This window comes from Gopherus evgoodei, chromosome 6 (genome assembly GCF_007399415.2).
Source record: "Gopherus evgoodei ecotype Sinaloan lineage chromosome 6, rGopEvg1_v1.p, whole genome shotgun sequence".
Classification (NCBI taxonomy): domain Eukaryota; kingdom Metazoa; phylum Chordata; order Testudines; family Testudinidae; genus Gopherus; species Gopherus evgoodei.
In genome coordinates, this window is record NC_044327.1 from 94,362,877 (window position 1) to 94,383,828 (window position 20,952).

General features: G+C 41.1%; 1 protein-coding gene across 11 annotated transcripts in view; it reads right to left on the reverse strand.

The window, feature by feature from the left end:
* Nucleotides 1-20,952, reverse strand: part of ERBIN (erbb2 interacting protein) — a 229,977-nt gene that overhangs the window by 152,921 nt on the left and 56,104 nt on the right. For 8 of the 11 annotated variants that reach the window (XM_030565991.1, XM_030565992.1, XM_030565997.1 and 5 more), the window contains one exon: nt 7,038-7,094. The gene's annotated coding sequence lies outside the window, so the exon portion shown is untranslated. Of the gene's footprint in view, nt 1-7,037; nt 7,095-19,662; nt 19,687-20,570; nt 20,724-20,952 lie in introns of those variants that run through there. The other 3 variants (XM_030565994.1, XM_030565989.1, XM_030565995.1) reach the window with 2 other exon arrangements.

Below are 20,952 nucleotides of genomic sequence, written 5' to 3' on the forward strand. Positions count from 1 at the left end.
AGAGCTAGGGCAGAGGGTTGGGGTGTGGGCTGTGGGGCTGAGGATGAGGGGTTCATGCTGAGGGGGGGCTCAGGGCTGGGGCAGAAGATCAAGGTGCAGAGGGATGAGGGTTGGGGCTAAGGATGAGGGGTTCATGCTGCAGGGGGGCTCAGGGCTGGAGCTGAGGATTAGGGTGCAGGGGGATGAGGTCTCTGGCTGGGGATGAGGATTAGGGTGCAGGGGGATAAGGGCTCTGGCTGGGCATGAGGGTTTGGGGCATTGGAGAGGCTCAGGGCTAGGGCAGGGTAAGGGCAGCCTGCCTTGCCATTAGTGGAAGCAGGCACTAGGACCCTGGGGCAGCAGACAACAGTTCTGCCGGGAGCACGAGCAGGCAGGGGAGAGGCGGGTGCTGCTTTTTGTCAGGCAGGGACGCGGCGCAGTGGGAGGCAGGAGCAGGGGGAGCGGTGGAAGGGACCTGCTCCAGGCAGGGATGCGGCAGGGCGGGTGCGGGGAGAGACCCGCGGGGGCCGATCCAGGCAGGGCCGGGAGAGAGACCCAGCTCAAAATATTGCTGGAGCAGGGCCTCCAGTCCTGAATATTGCTGGAGCCCGAGCACCGCAAACGTATATAAACCGTCGCCTATGACGACGGGTGTATGGCTTCATGAGCCAGCGGGAGGCTGGGTCACCCAGTACCAATACTAGCATTTCAATATCCCCAATGGTAATCCTCCTGTCAGATAATAAAAGTCCCTGCTTACAGCTTTCTGAACAGTCCTGTGTTCTTAAAGATACATGGGTCGTGCACCTGCACAGACCAGTCCACACTGATGTCGGTAAGGCATGCCTGGCGATCCATCAGCAGTTACATTACCATCGAAAAAGTAGCCCTTTATATTGATGTACGCTCTGGCAAGGTGGTCTGGTGCTAAAGTAGAGCTGTGTGCCCCATCTATTTCCCTAATGCAGATTGGGAACCCCACTGCCGCAAAACCATCCACTATGTCCTGCACCAGGCTCAGAGTCACAGTCCTGCATAGTAGGAGGTGATTAATTTTCCTGCACATTTGCCCCTGAAGTGGATGTCCTGATTCCAAAATGATTCCTGACTTACTGGTAACAATCTGGCCTTGCAAGTTTCCACACTGCAATTGCCAATCACTTCTTCACGGTCAGTGCTGCTCTCATTTTGGTGTCGCTACTATGGAGGGCTAGGGCAAGTTCTGCACACAGATCCAGGAATGTGGCCTTCTGTATCCAAAAATTCTGCAGCCACTACTCTTCATCTCAAACTTTCATGACAATGCAATCCCACCAGTCAGCGCTTGTTTCTTAGGCCCAGAACTGGCACTCCACCACCTTCAGCTGCTCTACGAATGCCACCAATAATCTTGAATAATTTCTTTCAACCTCGCCTCCAAGGAATCATCTTGTTTCCCATGGATTTTGTTACAGCTTACAACGCTGATGACAACAGTGCAGACCTGTGCAGGCTCCATGCTTCCATCAGAGATGGCAGACAGCAAGGAAGGACTCATGAGATTGTGGGATTTTGTAAATAAAGCATGCAATATTATGGTCTGCAGATGAAATTACAGGCAAGAGAACACTATATTATGGGAAGTTGACTGCATGTGCCCAGTCACCCCTGTGCAACTAATTTCAGCCCTATCAGGTATTGCAAGATCTTCCCAAAAGACCCTGCATTGGAAGGTGGCGAGTTGCATAGTAGGATACCTACCCATGGAGCACTGCATTCTACATCAATAGAAGTGCTCCTGATGACGATGTGCACTGCCAATACAAGGATCCAACTGTGCATGCACACAAACAATTTAATAACTCCAGTGTCTGTATGCCAACATAAATTAGGTCTACAAAATTTTGTAGAGTAGACATGGCCTCATCTCTCTTTCTTGAGTGATAATTAATTTAGTTCCCATCATTTTGTATATATAGGTGGGATTATGTTTTCCAATGTGCATTACTTAGCATTTATCAACACTAAATTTCATCTGCCATTTTGTTGCCTGGTCACTCAGGTTGGTGAGTTTCTTTTCTAAGTGTACGTCTTCACTACTGGCCATATCGGCAGGTAGCAATTGATTTCTCGGGGATCGCTATATCGCGTATCGATCCCAGAATGTGCTCCTGTCGACTCCGGAACTCCACCAACGTGAACGGCGATAGCGGAGTCGACGGGGGGAGCTGCGGATGTCGATCCCGCGCCATGAGAACGGTAGGTAACTCGATCTAAGATACTTCGACTTCAGCTACGCTATTCAGGTAGCTGAAGTTGCATATCTTAGATCGATCCCCCCACCCCCTCCCAGTGTAGACCAGCCCTAATTCTTCGCATCACCTTTGGATTTAACTATCTTGATTAATCTTGTTTCACTGTCTACCCCCTTTTCCAGGTCATTTATGAATATGTTGAATAGCACTAGTCCCAATAAATATCCTTGGTGGACCCTGCTATTTGCCTCTTCCCATTGTGAAAACTGATCATTTATTCCTACCCTTTGTTTCCATCTTTTAACCAGTTACTGATCCATGAGAGGACCTTACTTCTTATTTCAGGATTGCCTACTTTCTTAAGAGCCTTTGGTTAAGGACCTAGTCAAAAGGATATCTCAAAGTCCAAGAACACTACTTCACCCTTGTTCACATACTTTTTGACATCCTCAAAGAATTCTAATATATTGGTGAGGCATGATTTCTCTTTACAAAAACTATGTTGACTTTTCCCTAACGTATCATATTCATCCATGTGTCTGATAATTCTGTTCTTTACTAATAGTTTCAACCAATCTGCCTGGTAATGAAGTTAAGCTTACCAGCCTGTAACTGCCAGGGTTGGCAATGGAGCCTTTTTTAAAGATCAGTATTACATTAGCTACCCTCCAGTCATCTGGAGACCAATTTAAGGTTACATAATACAGTTGTTAGTTCTGCAATTTAATTTGAGTTCCTTCAGAACTCTTGGGTGACTGCCATATGGTCCTGGTGACTTATTACTGTTTAAATTGTTCTACAACTTCCTCTATTGATACCTCAGTCTGGGACAGTTCTCAGATTTGTCACCTAAAAAGAATGGCTCAGGTGTTAGAATCTCACCCACATCCTCTGCAGTGAAGAACAATGCAAATAATTCACTTAGCTTCTCTACCATGGTCCCGCCTTCCTTGAGTGCTCTTTTACCACTCTATCATCCACAGGTCCCAATGATGTTTGGCAGGCTTCCTGCTTCTGCTGTACTTGAAGTTTTTGCTGTTAGTTTGTGTGTCTTTAGCAAGTTGCTCTTTTAAGTCTTTCTTGGTCTATGTTATTACACTTTTATACTTGACAGAGTTTATGCTCCTTTCTATTTTCCTCATTAGGATTTGTTTTCCAGTTTTTAAAGGATGCCTTTTTGCCATTAACCACATCTTTTACTCGGCTGTGATGGATTTTTAATTTTTTGTTCTCTTACTGCTGTTTTTTATTTGAGGTATACCTTCAGTTTGAGTCTCTATGGTGTTTTTAAATGGTCTCCATACAGTTTTTAGGCATTTAATCTTTGTGACATTTTAATTTCTATTTAGCTTCTTCATTTTTATGTAATTCCCCCTTTTTGAAGTTAAATGGCACCATGGTGGGTTTCTTTGGTATTGTCTTCCCCCCCCCAAAAAAAAAAAAGATTTTAAATTTAATTGCATTATATTATAGTCATTATTACTGAGCGATTTAGGTGTATTCACCTTTTGGACCAGATCCTACTTTCCACTTAGGACTAACTCAGGAATTGCCTCTTCCCTCGTAGGTTCCAGGACTAGCTGCTCCAAGCAGCAGTCATTTATGTTGTTAAAAATTTTCTCTGCATCCCTTTCTGAGGTGACATATAACCAGTCAATATGAAGACAGTTGAAATCCCACCTTACTTTTGGGTTATCTATTTTTGAAAAAACTCTAATCTTCCTGAATATTTCACAGTCACCATTCTTCTCCTTTCAGATAGTCGTTAGTATATTCCTACTGCTATATTATTATTGTTCAAGCATGGAATTCCTATCCATAGAGATTATATGGTACAGTTTGATTCATTTAAGATTTTTACTTTGACGCTATGCTTTCCTTCACACATAGTGCCACTCCCGCACCCAGCATGACCAACTCTGTTATTCCTATATATTTTATACTCTAGTATTACCGTGCACCATCAATTATCCTCATTCCACCAAGTTTCCATGATGCTTATTATATCAATATCCTCATTTAATGCCAGGCACTCTAGTTCACCCATCTTACAAGTTAGACTTTAGCATCTGTATATAATCACTTGTACATTTTATCAATATTCAGTTGCTTGCATGTATGTGTTATACTTACATGGATTCTTAAGTTTTGACTCTCCTTTCTAGCTCATACCTGTACTTTACCAACTTCTTTCCTATCCTAGAATATTTACTGAGATTTATATTTACAAGGATATAGAGTTCCCCCTTTTACTGTGATGGCAAAGGGCAACAAAATCCGAGAAGAATTTTTTTTTTTTAAAAGGAAAAATATGTACAGAAAGAGTAACTTAATTGCTAATTTACAAAAAGAGAAGAAAAAAGTTTATTGCAAAATTAAAAAATAAAGAAAAAGGTCAATTCAGAGGCCCACAGGTCTGACATCTAACAAGATGAAAATCCTAAACTGAAGGACTGGGTCATCTTCTGTCTTCACTCTAGATGCAAAGTTGTATATGCATCACATGACAGCACACCATGACACTAGCGTTAGGCAATTTTATTATTTTTGTATTCACTAAACTGTTTGCTGAACTATTTTTTGTTTCATGAAGCAAATTCTAAATATCTTCATTCTGATAATTTAACATTACAAAATTAACATTAAAGATACAAATAGTCTTAAAACTGAAAAAGATTTTAGTCAAATCTTACACATATCGTGTCTTCTTTATTACCTTAGAAATAAATTAAAAAAATGAATAAAGAGGGATGGTGTGTTACAATTTCTTGCTTTAACCCAAATGCATTTCACTAAAAATATAACCATATCTAATCATATCAAGCCATATGTTTGTTGTAATGATTATTCCCTGTTTTGATAACTAGTTCAACAAATCAACAGCTTTTATTTATGATAGTGTGTTAATAAACACCACACACAAACCAAGCCCACCTCAAGCAGCTTAGCAGGGACTTCTGAAATTTACCAAAAAAAGTATTAGGAAGGCTCTCTGGAACAATTATTATTTCTATTAGTTTTCATGATAATTAAGAAATATGTCCACTAGGAAATGGGTATACTTCATCTATTAATTAGGCCAAAACTACAAGCGAAATACCATTAGCTCTTCATTGTAAAATCAAATAACCATTTCTTGTTAAACTGAGATGAAAAGCAGATCATTTTTTAACAAACGTCATATTAAAACTAGGACTTTTTAAATACTGTTTCCATGCAATCTCTACCCATTGCATTATTGGGTTATATTCTGAAATGAAAACATTAACACAGAGTAAAGGTTGAGAGCACATATTCAACTCTGATAAAGTAATAGCACAAGATCTGATCTGAATTTCTAAATGTTTGACTTTAATCCACAGTATCTGGATGAGTAGGACGAGTGTTACTAAGCAAACAAGGAAGATCGCCTATACAAAGTGGGCTAGAGTGTGACTTGGGCTGAGCAAGTGGGCAAAAGGATTAAGATCTCCCTAATTCTTTATGCTCTTGGATTGGCCCTTTTGGTGCTTCCATTTGGATGTACATGGGTAAGTGTTGTGTTCCTACTACCTGCAGCCCCACAGCTGGGAGCAGGTGCTTAGTTTCACCTGCCATATATTGGCCAGCTCAGCTGAGCCAGTGTTGGGGAAGGGAGAAGAAGAGATAGCGGTAGTAATTTTATACCAGCATGAACCAGCAGCAAATGGAAATCCTTGCGCAGTAAAGAAAGAATGCAGAGAGCAGCAACATACTGTCCCTTGTAACTCAGGGCAGAGTGCATCTGCAATCACTAGCCCAAAGCAGTGTCTAATGCACAAATAAAAAAAGCAAAAAACCTCTCTAATCTTTCAATTATAATTATCTTACACATTATTTAAAACAATGGTAGTTAAAAATACTCACACAAGTGTGTTTGAAGACTAATTAAAAATACTGTCCGTTTAAATACACTTATGAGCACTGAGGTGTCAATATTAACTAGCATTTCCACAAACTAGAAAATCTTATTAAAACACTCACAGTAGACAGAAGTAGCTATCATAATTCCATTTGTTTGGAAGACATACCATAGAAGTTTGTCTACAAGTTTGATACATACAAATAGGCAAATATTTCATTTATCATTCTTTTTTATTGTTCAGTTGCAGACACTTTATATATCCTTACAACTTCAGGTGAAATTGGTATTTACATTGACATCAGCCTAAATATAGCAGATTCCCATATTGCAGCTTTTCTACAAAATTTGGCCAGAAGCAGCAAAAATATACTTGTATAATATTAATTATCGTGTGTGTATAAATTTTAAATACTTTCAATGGTCCTACATTAATAGGGCAGCACTGAACTCTTATTTCCAACATGCAAAAGTTTTTCAGATTTGGGGGTGAAGCTGAGGAAAAGCTCTGCAAATGTCAAATATCCTCCATACATCTACTGCCTCACATAAAAGCCTCAACATATTTTTATGATCCACAAACCATCTTTCAAATATTTATTACAAATATTGTGAGCTTTACAATGGACAGTGAAATTCTAGAGCAGGCGTTTTCCCCTTAGTTTCTTGTATATCCTCCTTTCACATAGACAGTAACACGTAAATGTGCCTAAACTAGCTTGAAAACATGCATCCTTCAAATTGGCTCTCACAGCAGATATTTTTAACCTTAAAATTTGGCATCAGTTCTCAATGGAAAATATTTTAGAACAACAACATGGGACTGATGTAGCATAAAGTCTTAAAATACATTAGTCAATCCTGTTTGAAAATTGAAAGTGTGTTTACATATTTTAATAAACATGCTGCTGGTTCAAAAGAAAAAAAACCATGATGATACTTACCACTGTGTTACGTTTTTCCCCCTACTGCTTCTTCCCTGAGCTTTCAAAGCCAACATTCTGTGAAAGGAAAAGAGACAAAAGTTTACTCAATATTCTGCGTAATTAGATACATATGTATTATATCAGAGGTTCTCAAACTGTGGTCCGCAGACCACCAGTGGTCCACGAGTTCCATTCAGGTGGTCCGTGGATAGTTTCCTTTAAGGTTCGCACCTGGGCAGCTGCACACGAGAGAATGGTGGGCCATCCACCTAATTAGTGAAGCCGCACAGGCATGGCTCCACTAATTAGGTGCCTGGACCCTGGAGAAGACACACATGTAAGGTGAGGTGGTGGCCCTGGGGGGCTAGGGGGTAAGTGGGAGGGGACAGTGGGATGAGAAGAGGGGGTGCAGGGAATTGGCCAGAGAGGTGACTTTCCCCAGCTCCAGGGCTGCGGTGGCTGGGAGACACGTCCCCGCCCCTTCCCAGTCCCAGCTCGGCGGCTGCCACAGCGGGGGAGAGAGGGCATATCCATCACATTAGAAAGGTAAGATACTGATATTACAATATGAGTTGTGTGCTTTTATTTGTAGAACAAGAAACGTTTATTAAGTTTTTTTATATATCGCTTTTATCCAAAGAGCTTTACAATAGTTAGCTAACGGTACAAACATTTGGAAAGATCAGTAAGCAGTCCACCAAGACCCTCAGCAATTTTCAAGTGGTCAGCAGGGAAAAAAGTTTGAGAACCACTGTATAAGATATTTTATTTTGCATTCAGGTCATTTAAAAAAGTTGTACTTATCGTGGTCTGAAGAACTGAGGGAACTAGAAAGCTTTTTCATAAACGGTAGCCAAAAAGTATTTCTACAGTAAAGGGCAACATCACTTTCTCCTCTATTTTAATTTTGATTTTAGATTATTTCTACACTGTTTCTTCTATAATCCTTACCTAGCATTTTTGGAATAGTTAGCAAGTACCAAACCCAGTATAAAAATGTTGAAAGACATCCTAATAAACTGATTTATATCAATCAGCAACATTCTCTCCACATGATCCTGAAGAAATTTATTTGAAAAGCTAAACATAACAACTAGAAATGAATGGAGCATGACAAGGTTGCACTTCACCCATGCATTTAATAACTTAATTTTCTACCAGATTCCTTCTCGGCAAATGCTGGACAAGGCACATTAGATTTTTTTTTTAATTGAACAAATAATCAATTTGTAATAAGCAAGCTTTTGAATCAAAAATTGTCCCTCAGGTGAAAGACATCTTTTTCAACTGAATTTGTGCATATTTTAAATTATTTGCTGCTCCAATAAAAAGGGCAATTTTATCTACAACAGGGATGAGCATGGTACAATCGCCTCTAAAAATCAATCTACCTTGTCTACTTTTTCCTTTAGAGATTAGAATTGTCAGCTAAAAACATTTTCTGCAGCTGACAACAATTATGCACAAAGGAGTTCAAGTTGGTTGCAGTATCCTTTGAAGTAAATATACATAATGTAGATAAGAGTGTATATTTGGACCAGACAACAACTTTATATCAATACAGAGGAGTGAGATTTTAATTATACTTCTACCCCAATATAACGCTGTCCTCTGGAGCCAAAAAAAAATCTTACTGTGTTATAGGTGAAACCGCATATCATATCGAACTTGCTTTGATTCGCCGGAGTGCACAGCCTGGGCCCACATCCTGGAGCGCTGCTTTATCACATTACAGCCGAATTCATATTATATCAGGTCGCGTTATATCGGGATAGAGGTGTATTTCAATTTCAGTCTAAAACATTCCACACCAAAGATTACCTATCTTGAGCTTTGGCAATGTTGGTATACAACTAAAAACAATACCACAGGCAGTACTGCCAAAATATCCAAGTGTTTAAATAATTCAAAGTCATATACTCCCCCCCCCCCAAATCACAAGATTGCCTTAGAACTCATGACATTATAAAAGTATTTTCTGGGTTCTTTTATTTGTCTTCTGGTTTTTGAGACTCCATGGTTTACAGTTTCAAACTTTACTCAAACAGCCATGAAGGCCAGAAACTATATAACTATATATTATATATATAATAAAGAAAATGAAAGTACGCTGAAATTCTCATGTAATCAGAGGACTCCAGGAGCTGGGGTTTAACAAAAATAAACACCAATCATCATGAGCTGGCAAAATAGTACATAGAAGTTAGTGAACAAATCACCTAGTATCATATTTTTCTTTCTGCCTTACACTTCCAATTATCATCCAGTCATCATGTTAACCTGGTTTTAAACCCTACCGTCACCACGCTATCATGCTACACAGAAATCCCCCCCACCTCCAACCACCTGAGCCCCTCACCAACACCCACTCAAGTACATGAGCTTTGTGTATTCCTCACAAGAGCAAAAAAATTTGGCCATTTCAGAACAGGGTGGGAGAAGAAGGAATTCCAAAGGAAGTTGGCCCTCATGTAGGACACATTGCCAGTAGTACCCTCTCTTTTATACCAAAGGGGATCCAGGCCGGGTGTCCCTGCTGATCTCAACTTCAACAGTAAATACTACAACTTCTTAAAAGCAGCAGCAGAACTTTTTATGTACTAACTATTTGAACATAGCGGTAAGATGGAAAAACAAGGGATGGAATATGAAAACCGATTTTTCTCTGTACGTAAGTTATTTATCAGTCCTTGTTCAGATCCTGCTTTCATACAAGCCACTAGACAGGCATAAAAATATTGTACAATTTCAAGACTTGAAAAATTCACTCACCTACCTGTCCAACGTAGGAGTGGTGAACCAGCATTCCTCAAACTTTTATACCAGGAAGGATCAAGCTGATACTGAGCACAACAGCATGCACACTAGCTCTCATTCAACTTCCTGAACCACTGCTAACGGCATACAAAGCCCTAATCCCAACACACAGAAACAAGGTACACAGATGAGGCAAAAAAGCTCTTACTAAGAAGAGGACTAGAGCACTGTTGTCTCTTTCTAGCGTTGCTAGATCATGCAATTTTACCGTGAGTTCTATAATATTTGGTGTTTTTCTTCAAGCCTCAACTTCTGGATTCAGGAAGCCACATGAGAAACCCAACTGTCATTTAAAAAAAAAAAGTTTCTAATTATCATGGCTGCAGAGAAAAGGCTAAAAACATATTCCTTAAAAGCCTTAAAAATCAGAAGGGAAAAAAATTACTTTAAAAATTCATGATTTTTAAGAAAATCATAGCTCTTCATTTCAAATAGGGATCTTTCTGGCAGTTAATTCATTTTATGCCAACGTCTATATTAAACGTAAAATTGCCACTTGTCCAGGTTTTCCCAGGATCATCCCTTCCTTGAGGAAGCTTTCCCAGAAAATCTGTAAGAGGGTTCAGTTCAGACTGCCAGCTGTCCAGTTTTATGGGCTCAGGATCATCTCAGATGTCATGAGGTTTTTATACCTCAGAGGTGGCAAGTGGTAACTCTAATTTGATGAAACATCTCTATTCTTCTGTCAATCTAGTACTGTGTACACCAGTGGTTAGATCAGCTTAGCTATGGTGCTGAGAGGTGTGGATACTTCAAATCCCAGAGCATCATAGCTGGGTCAATGTAACTTTTTAGTGTAAACGCAGCATATTTTACTCTCAATTTTTAAAAAAGTCACACCCTATTCTCCATTCAACTGTGGAGACCTTTAAGATCTTTTTGTTATATTTTTATTTAAAAATAAAATTCGTGTCATTTTGACCACTTCACCTACTCTTGCATTCCCTTTACTAGTGCCTTCTCCATCACATCAAAAACAAGCTATTTAAATTTTAAATTTAGTCCCACTAAATCTATCATATTGTATGCAGTCAAGATGATAACGCTCTTCCCAACAATACCAGCCTTTAACAACCATTAGTCAAATTTTGCCTCAAAGCACTCTCTGTGAAACGCAGTAGCAAAGTGTCCCACTCCTTCTCTAGTGCTGGTCCACAAAGAGGATAATAACCTATTACTGCTACCAGTTACTCCATTAGCTCAAGTGGTAGAGGTCTGTCTGGTGAATCTAACATTTCTCAACCCTGTCGAACTATATGGGTATCAATATGTCACCAAAATGCAGAAAGTTGGATTGTGTAACAACTAGAACAGGTCAAAAGTCTTTCTAAAGAAGTTTTTATTTTGTTAAAAATTTTGTTCTTTCCCCATCTCCCTGATCTGGAAAGTTTAGGGGGGGAGAAGGGGTGTATTTTAGTTTTTTCAATGGAACCTCAGATAGTAGTTTTTCATTTTTCTTTCCATTTCTCCACGTTCTCCTTTCTCTTCATTTTTTCAATGGCAAAATGAGGCAAAAATAAAGGGAAGAGAAAGGGGAAAGGCTCAAGAATCAAAAAAAGAAAAAAAAAGTAAAATTTTTCTAGATAAAAAGTTTCCATTAAAAAAAACTTTAAATAAATGAAAAATCATTTTTTTTAATATTTGCAGAAAAAGGTGTTTTTTTTTTAAATAAAGCCTTACCATTTCTTGACTAGCTCTAGTAACAATTATTTTGTGTCACATCGAGTACCAAGTAGTAGCCTCGTTCCTGAGCCTGTCATGTTTCAGTGTCTGTGCCGTCAACTCAGCCAAAGAATGCAACCATCTTTTTGGTCATTGTCATAAACATACAGCTAAGGGTAGCATAAAATCCCTCCTTTACCTGTAAGGGATTAAGAAGCTCAAATAACATGGTTGGCACCTGGCCAAAAGGACCAATAAGGGAAGAAGATATTTCCAAACCTGTGTGGGGAGGTTTAGTTTTGTGCTCTTTGTTGTTCTCTCCAGGACAGAGCAGAACCAAGGCAGGAAAAACAATCTCCTAAAACCCTACTTGAAATAAGCACTCCAGATTACAAAAATTGTAAGTAATAGCAAGGAACTGCGTTAGCTTATCTTTTGCTTCAGCTTGTGAGTTTTCACTATGCTAAGAGGGAGGTTTTGTCCTGTTTTTTTTTGTAACTGAAGTTCTGCCTAGAGGGGAAACCTCTGTGTTTTGTACGCCATCATTATATTGGACCTGAAACTGGTAATTTAGTATCTTACTTACAAGGGTTGCTTATTCCTCGTGATTAGGTAGATTAAGAAATAATCTAGTATTTAGGACCACATTCATGGTGTTAAAAAATTATTTAAGTTTATGTCCTGAAATCACTAATCTAACATCACCTAAATAATATTCATGTTGTCAAAACTTATATGTTGATTATAGCCTTAATGTGTCTAGTAAAATTAAGCAGAAATATTACTGGTGATATGCTAGTGGTAAATAAATGAAGGTAAGATCCCGATTTTATAGGGATAGTCCTGATTTTTGGGTCTCTCTCTTCTGTAGGCTCCTATTACCCCCCCACTCACTGTCCCGATTTTTCCCACTTGTTGTCTGGTCACCCTACTTCAACCTATGTCTGAGTTATTGAAGTCCTCAAATTGTGGTTTGAAGACCTCAAGCTGCAGAGAATCCTCCAGCAAGTGACCCAGGCCCCATACTGCAGAGGAAGGCGAAAAACCTCCAGGGCCTCTGCCAATCTGCCCTGGAGGAAAATTCCTTCCCGATCCCAAATATGGCGATCAGTTAAACCCTGAGGTGAGACCTCATCTGGAATACTGTGTGCAGTTCTGGTCTCTCACGTTTAAGAAGGATGAATTCAAACTGGAACAGCTACAGAGAAGGGCTACTAGGATGATCTGAGGAAAGGAAAACCTATCTTATGAAAGGAGACTCAAAGAGCTTGGCTTGTTTAGACTAACCAAAAGAAGGTTGAGGGGGGATATGATTGCTCTTTATAAATATATCAGAGGGATAAATATTAGGGAGGGAGAGAAATTATTTAAGCTTAGTACCAATGTGGACACAAGAACAAATGGATATCAACTGGACACTAGGAAGTTTAGACTTGAAATCAGACAAAGGTTTCTAACTATTAAAGGAGTGAAATTCTGGAACAGACTTCCAAGGGGAGTAGTGGGGGCAAAAGACATATCTAGCTTTAAGACTAAGCTTGATAAGTTTATGGAGGGGATGGTACAATGGGATAGCCTAATTTTGGCAATTAATTTGGCAACTGAGCTTTGATTATCAGCAGGTAAGTATGCCCAGTGGTCTGTGATGGGATGTTAGATGGGGTGGGATCTGAGTTACCACAGAAAATTCTTTCCTGGGTGCTAGCTGGTGAGTCCTATCCACATGCTCAGAGTTTAACTGATCGCCATATTTGGGGTCGGGAAGGCATTTTAAATCTTATTGCCCTATAAAATTACCTTCCATCCTGATTTTACAGAGGTGCTTCTTTTACTTTTTTCTTTATTATAAAGTTCTGTTTTTAAGAACCTGATTGGTTTTTAGCATCCTAAAAACCCAAGGGTCTGGTCTATGCTCACCTTGTTTACCTATCTCATTGGTTTATTATTCTCAAGCCTCCCCAGGAAAGGGGGTGAAAGAGCTTGGGGGAATATTTTGGGGAATAGGAATACCAAGTGGTCCTTTTCTAACTCACTTGGTGGTGGCAGCGATACTGTCCAAGGACAAGGGAGAATTTGTGCCTGGGGAAGTTTTAACCTAAGCCGGTAGAAATAAGCTTATGGGGTCTTTCATCTGGGCCCCCACATCTGTACCCTAAAAGTTCAGAGTAGGGAGGGAACCCTGACACTCATGCTCAAACTTCTTAGTGTTGGCCACAGATACTGAATAAAATCTATAGCTTGGTGATAGGTATGGATAACTTGGTCCTTCCCCTTCTAAAAAAAAAACTATTTAGCAAACCTTACAACTTTCTTTAAAAGTTACACCGTTGGCTGGAATTCCTCATTTATGAGGAAAGTGTTTAGCTGTTTTTGAGTTTACTAATTCATTTTTAATAATGCATATCATCATAGTGAGTAGTATGACAGATCTGGAGCTGCTCTGTAATAACTTATCAATATTTTATCCTCTGTTGATCTGTTATTGTGTGGTTTACTGTATGCATATATTGAGTGGACTTCAATAGCAAGAATGTCAGAAAATGCAGGCAAGGAGGAGGACAATAACTTAGATAATCACTTCTCAGCAAACACCCAAGACTCTTGACCAGAACGTTGTTACACTGATTGTTGCTGAGCCACCCAAACCAGCTTATCCAGGCTCAGAAAACAGAGGAGAGCAACAAGACTTGAGACTAGATTAAAAAAAAAAGACAGAAATAGAAAAGGAAGGTGAACCTAGATTTCAGAGGTTCAGGGTTTGGGGAAAAGATGACATATTAGGGTCCCCATTAACAGTAAAAAGTGAAAAAGACATACATATAGGCCTTTGTTGCTTTAAAAACCTTCTCTCTTAAAAGCAGAAAAAAAGCGTAACTTAAGATAAAACAATTCTTTATTTAAAAGGACTGTTTGGGGTCACTATATTCACCACTGTTCACAAAGAGAACCACCATAGGGTCATGAACCCAATTGGACCTGCTACGGTAAGCAAAGTTGGTCCACAGCATACTGTAGCCCAAGACCCTTCAAAAAAAGTGGGAGAATTAGGTGGTTCCACCCCAGGAAAGATACAGCACAATGCCTAAAACCTATGGGGATGCACTCAGATATCAGAGACCTGTAATCACCACAAACAGATGTTTGATTATACAATATAAATTAGATTTACTGTTCTCAAAAACCAAATCTCAAACTTTGAACAAAAGAAGCATGTCTCACATCATTCCCTGAAGTCTGTTAGATTGGCCCGTTGGACCAAGCAGGAGAATCAATTCCAAAAATGGGAACCCTCAAATATGACCAGTCATGGAATGTTTAAAGACTTCAGAACCAAGAACAAGAATCTCAGCTGATTCTAACTAACATGAGGTATGCGTGAGAGGTGGTCTCACAAAAAAAAAAAAAAAAAAGCCACCACACCACCACTCATCCCCCTCCCCGCCCCCAACACTGTCAGGTTCCAGGCCACTCAGTTTTAAAGAGAATAAAACACATTTTGAATTGTACACAAAAGAAATGGAAGACCAATACAGAGACTTGAGCATAAGTGCTATGAACCCAAGCAGCCTAAACCACTCAGAATAGCTTTTAAATTTAGTTTTATTCTCACAGTTCATGTTTCAAGTTTAAGTAACATTGCTTTACAGCCAAAATGCTTCTGAAATAAATGTAGTCCAACTTTACTAATTCTGGGTCAGTGAGAATGAAAATGATGCTTAAAATTGTTGATTGGCACTAGTTTTCAAGATATGCTATTGGGTCAGTATATACAACCCTTTGACTTGGGAATGGCGGAGGATAAGTGAGTTATAAAGGGAAGGGATCTCAATTTAAACCAGAAATGACTAAAATACATCTTTGACTGGATCTATGAATAAATCTATGACTGGGTTCGGACAGTACTTGCTTCTTAGGCAAAACAATGAATGAATGATGCAATCTGAAGCTGGTATTGTGTCATACATGATATGAATTGCATCATGTTATTCCTAGAAGTCATGGATGATGCAATCATAATGAAGCTTACATCACTCTGCTGAACAAATTGCCCTATATCAGCTCTAGAAATCATACAGTGTCATGCTCTCTTATTTGTCAGTGTTTGATTTTGCAAAGGGACACATTTCTGTTTAGCCAGAGTGAGCAGAGATGCCTTGTACTTGTGTGAATAGTGCAGATAACTACTGCTATGTTTGTGGTGAAGTGACTTTTGCATCACAAAAGCGCAGTATAACCACTATGGTTAAGAAAGCCTATCACCTTGATTTTGGCTGCAAAATTGGAGATCAGGACAAGAGGTGGGCCCCGCACATATGCTGCACCACTTGTGCAACAAATCTTTGCCAGTGGTTGAACAGGAAAAGAAAATCTATGCCTTTTGCAGTGCCAATGATTTGGAGAGAGCCAACAGATCATACCAGCAATTGTTACTTCTGCATGGTGCCTCCAGTTGGGAAAGGTGTGTCAAAGAAGAAAAAGTGGACTGTGCATTATCCAAACATTCCATCAGCTATATGCCCAGTACCCCAAAGAGAAGGACTGCCGGTTCCTGATGCACCAGAATCAGTCTCACTTGAGTCAGACGAGGAAGAGGAAGAGGATGAAACTTCTGGTCCTGAACCATCAATGTCACAGGACCCACATTTTCTCCCATCCTCCTCCTCTGAACCACACCTCATAACACAAGGTGAACTGAATGATCTTGTCAGGGATTTGGAACTACCCAAGAGTAAGGCAGAGCTGTTGGGCTCCAGACTACAGTAGTGGAATCTCCTGGCAGGCTATCAGGGCAAATGGAGCCCATCAATGCTTGCAGACTATTGCTGGACAGTGACAAGAGATGCTCCATTTAATGAATACAAGAGACAAGCCAAGAAGTGCCAAGTAGACACTGAATAGGACTAAACTATGTACATAATAGTTTTTTGCCTTTTGTTTCATACTAAATTTTATTTATATAACGCTTTTGCTGATTTTTAAAATGTTACATAAACAGGACAGGTGAAATATTATCATGTAAAGCAACCATAAACACATGAAAAGACCTAGGTTTACAATTTATGATTAAAACTCTACTATCTACACAATATACATAGAGATAAAATGTAAAAACTTAAATATCTTAGAAACAGTAGCCAATCAGTTGTTTTAATTGTCATATTTGAATTCAGCACATCAAAATACATAATAAATATCACATTTTATCTCTGAAGCAGACGACTTCTCAAAAATTGTAGTCCAGTGTAATTAAAAGAAGTGTTCAAGGTGCAATGCTCAAGGACAAGACATAAACAAAAGCGTAAGTTGATGACTAGAACAAGGGTAGGCAACCTATGGCTCCTGTGCCCCAGGACACTGCCCGAGTTCTGGCCAGCAGTCAGGGGGGCTCTGCATTTTAATTTCATTTAAAATGAAGCTTCTGAAATGTTTTTAAAATCTTATTTACTTTACATACAATAGTTTAGTTATATATTATAGATTTATTGAAAGAGACCTTCTAAAAATGTTAAAATGCATTACCGGCACACAAAACCTTAAATTAGAGTCAATAAATGAAGACTTGGCACACCACTTCTGAAAGGTTGCCGACCCCTGGACTAGAATGTTGGCCTCTCTAGGATCTCGTTTCAATTCCAACTAAGTGGGTCACAAATGCAATGATCTCAGATGAATCCCTCATCTACTGTAGTACGTATCATAAAAATTAATGTATGTGATCTGGCACAACTGTCAGACTCTTAAAAAAATAAAATAAATACTCACAGTTGAGCTACAATGAACTAGATCTCACCTAGAATACTAAAGTAGTATTAAGGTTATTAGCAATACAAAATGGTGGGACATTCACCGTTCAGGAGCTTGTTCTTATGCCTTTACTAGACAGAAACCAATCCTCAGATATGATTTCTGCAGATACTGTACTTTGATATGAAAACGTATATCCCCATCCACTAAACCTTCCAAGAAAACAGCATCCAGCATAAGCTTGTTCAATGATACATCAGTTATTAGTTGTACAGTACTGCATAGACAAATGTAACAGACAATATACAAATCCACAAAGAACTTTTATATGGCATCTGACCATTGAACTACAAAACACAATTTATATTAAATACAACTACTACATTAATGACACATGACTGCATTTATGGTTCTCATAGCCATAACATTTTCCTACTGCAGCCATGTACAAAATGTTTTACGATTTGGGGGATTTTTAAGTTAATCTACTGTTGGTAAAAGATAGGTGCAACCATAAAGACTAAAATTCTATTTATCCACAAAAAAAGTTAAGCAGAGACCTGCACTGCAACCTTATGTACTGTATATCAATGCATCTCAACCCCGTTCTGTCAGCATCAGCTTTAAAAATAGGACGTTAGTTCAGTCTATGTGCTTGATCAACTCTCTGCATCTGCAGAGAGTGTACATAAGACAAGTGATTAGTGCCACTAATACTGACAGTTAATGTGAATACTTGTCCACTGAACTAAGACCATCAACTGGATCACACCTTTAGTAAAACTGTTAACTAAGGCCTGGTCTACACTACAGGAGTTAGGTCAACTCAAGCTGCCTTTGTCGACCTGACTATGGACTATCTACCCTTAAACTTTGCTCCCACGGACGTAACTGCCCCCCCTACACAGATTTCATCATTTCACTTCCATGAGATGTGTCAAGTTGAGGTCAACATAGTTAGGTCAAAGCAGTGTCAGTGTAGATACTGCGTTACTTATACTGATTTCAGTGGCCTCCAAGGGGTGCCCCACAATGCCCCACCATCACTGTTTTGAACTCCATTGCCCAGAGCAAGGTACACAGGAAGCCGCACTCCCCTTTAAAGCCCCACAAAATTTTGAGACTGAATTTCCAGTTTCTCCTGGAGAGCTCACCTAGCAACTATGCAGCTGACCATGCTGGCTCCATACTGGAAATGGACTCCTGCCTGGAGTACACAGAAGGTGTTGGATCTCCTGGGTCTGTGGGGTGAAGAGGCTGTGCACGCATCTACCCATAGACACTTATGAGCAGATCACTCAGGGGATGGAGGAAAAGGGCTAGAAGAGCAACCAGCAGCAGCGACACACGAAAGCCAAGGAGCTGCAGCAGGTGTACCAGAAGGCAAGGAAGGCTAACAATTGCTCTGGTGAGGAGCTCTAAACCTGTCAGTTTTATAAAAATTTGCATGCAACCCTCAGACAAGATCCTACCACCTCCTTCAAGAGTGCCATGGATACTCTGAAGGAGCCCAAGTCACAGGCAGTGTTCCCTCTAATTTAAGTCCATGTGTGGAATGAACTGTGTAATGTGCACCAATATGAAGGTGACATGTGGAGGGGTGGGGCCGACTGTTTCAATGTGTGGGAGCGGGTTCAGGGCTGGGGAAAAGGGTGGAGATGCGGGGGCTGAAGGCTCTAGGGTGGGGCCAGAGGTGAGGGGTTTGGGGTGCAGGCTGAGGAAAGAACTCCCTTCTAGCCCTCTCTCGCCGCAGCAGCTTGGGGCCGTGGGAGAGTCACCTCCCCCCAGCCACAGCAGCTCCAGCTGAGCTGGGCCTGGGGAGAGGCACCTGTCTCCACCTACACAGCCCTTGATATCCTGCTGCACAGCCATGCAGTTTAGAGTAAATTTTGGCCACAGGCCCTCTACTGTGAACCGAGAGAACCACAAAGGTTAAGAAGAATATGGGGGGGACAGGTGACTGGGGGAATCCAGTAGCACAGTGAGGCAGAACCTGTTTTGGACTCCTGGACAATCCAGCTAGTCCCTACAGTCCAGCACGGGCAAGCCTCATACAAGCAAAGCAACTTCTGGTAAGTGTGCATCTTGCTTTGAAATTGCAAGGATGGAACCCCCAAAGTAGCAGGACACATCTGCTTATTTACTCTTCTTTACTTATGGAACAAGAGATAGTGAAATAATAACTCTACCTCTATTGGTTATCTGCTTTCCATTCCCCTGCACAGTTAGGAAGAGGGAGCCCCACAGAACAGTTTATGCGCACACAGATGTCCTATGAATCCGACATAGATATCTCGAGGAAACTTTCCTAGAGGCAGTCTGTAATCCTCTTCCAAAGATTTATGGGGAGAGCCGCCTTATTTCTTCTACTACACTAGGACACTTTCCCACACCACTCATCAATTATATCAGCAGATACCTTTGCATCACGCAGGCTAGCAGCATATGGCCCCGGTCTGCAGTTGGATGCCTGTCAAAGCTGTTCCCTTTCCACTTATATTATCCTCAAGAATGAGGTATCAGCTAAAACCACCACCACCTGTGGAAAATAGTGCCAGGATTCAGTTTAACTGACCTATTTGCATATACTCATGCCTGTGACATGGGATGACATCAGGCCTGTCGACAGCAATTTTCTGCCCTGGGCCCAGAAATCAATGGGCCCCCATGCACACACAAGCCGTGCCTGCACAGAGGCGGTTCGCCTGACATTTGAGCAGTGCTGCACCTGCGCTGGCTGGTGCCCAACAAGCTGCCAGCTGTGCTGCTAGGCATGCTCTTTCAGCACAGCCAGGGCTTCCATATACCCACCTGGTAGGGTTGCCAACGAAGTGCGCAAACTCAAAGAGCTCTGTCCCGCCCCTTCTTCAAGGCCCCAATCCTATTCACTCTATACCCCCTCCCTCTGTCACTTACTCTCCCCCACCTCATTTTCACCAGGCTAGGGCAGTGGGTTGAGGTGCGGGAAGGGTGCAGGCTCGGGGAGGGAGCTGGGTGTGGGCTCTAGGCTGGGGCAGGAGGTTGGGTTGCAGGAAGAGGTCATGGAGTTGGCGCCTACCTCAGGCAGCTCCCAAAAGCGACTGGCACACCCTCTGGCAGCAGCTCCTAGGCAGGGGACCCAGAGGCTCTCTGTACACTGCTGCTGCAGGCATCGGCCCCACAGCTCCCATTGGCCACAGTTCCTGGCCAAGGGGAGCTGCAGAATTGGCACTGGGGGCAGCACATGGAGACCGCCGTCCATGTCCCCCCCGTCCCTTTCCAGGTACCGTAGGGCCATTCCAGTCACTTCTGAGAGCGGCATGGAGTGAGGGTGGGCAGGAAACCTACCTGCCTTAGCTCCACGGCACTGCTGGCAGCGGTGGCGGCCCCAGTGCCTCTGGACAATTGCCCCCTTCCCCCCAGCGGGCTGGATGACATCTTCCAACAGATCCTGCAAGCTTCTGCTGCTTCAAATACCAAGCACAGGGCTTGGAGAATCACCTTCGTGGACAGTATGGCCAAGGACAGAGCAAAGAGGAAAAAGGCACAGGAAAAGAGAGAGACAAGAATTAGTAGATACTAGCAAGAAAGAGACATAGTGCAGACTCTTGTGACCTTCCAGTTCAAAAGTCCCATGATTACCTCCCTCTTCAGCCCATAGAGAACTGCATTCCAGGACCTCCTTACCTCCCCCTCACCCCCACCCCATCCCCTCCCACACTCACTCACT